This window comes from Gavia stellata, chromosome 30 (genome assembly GCF_030936135.1).
Source record: "Gavia stellata isolate bGavSte3 chromosome 30, bGavSte3.hap2, whole genome shotgun sequence".
NCBI lineage: Eukaryota > Metazoa > Chordata > Aves > Gaviiformes > Gaviidae > Gavia > Gavia stellata.
Window position 1 is genome coordinate 629330 of NC_082623.1, and position 388 is coordinate 629717.

The following is a 388-nucleotide window of genomic DNA, read 5'->3' on the forward strand; positions in this document are numbered from 1 at the left end:
TTTAGCTTCTGTTCTCTACCTTCAAGACATTTGTCTAACTACCGTGTGGAGGGTATGTGCAAACCCCATGTTAGACCAGGCAGCCACCCTCAGCAGTGTCTCTGCCCTGCAGCTTCAGTGGGGTAGTAAAAAACAACTGCTCCATCTGTTGAGATCCACAGCACAAAAACCTACCAGGCCTGGAGGACTTGCTGAGTGGGGGTGAATTTGTTGCAAGATCTGCTTGAGAAGAGTGTGGCAGCAGGGATGAGGAAAAGACTGTGATAATACTGTTATAATAGAGCCTGCAGTTCCAAAAAATAACGACTCCTTTGTCCACTGTGGAAATGTAGGATGAATGGAGCCCAGTATTAATTCGTCCGTTGATGGTGTGGCTACAAAATACCTC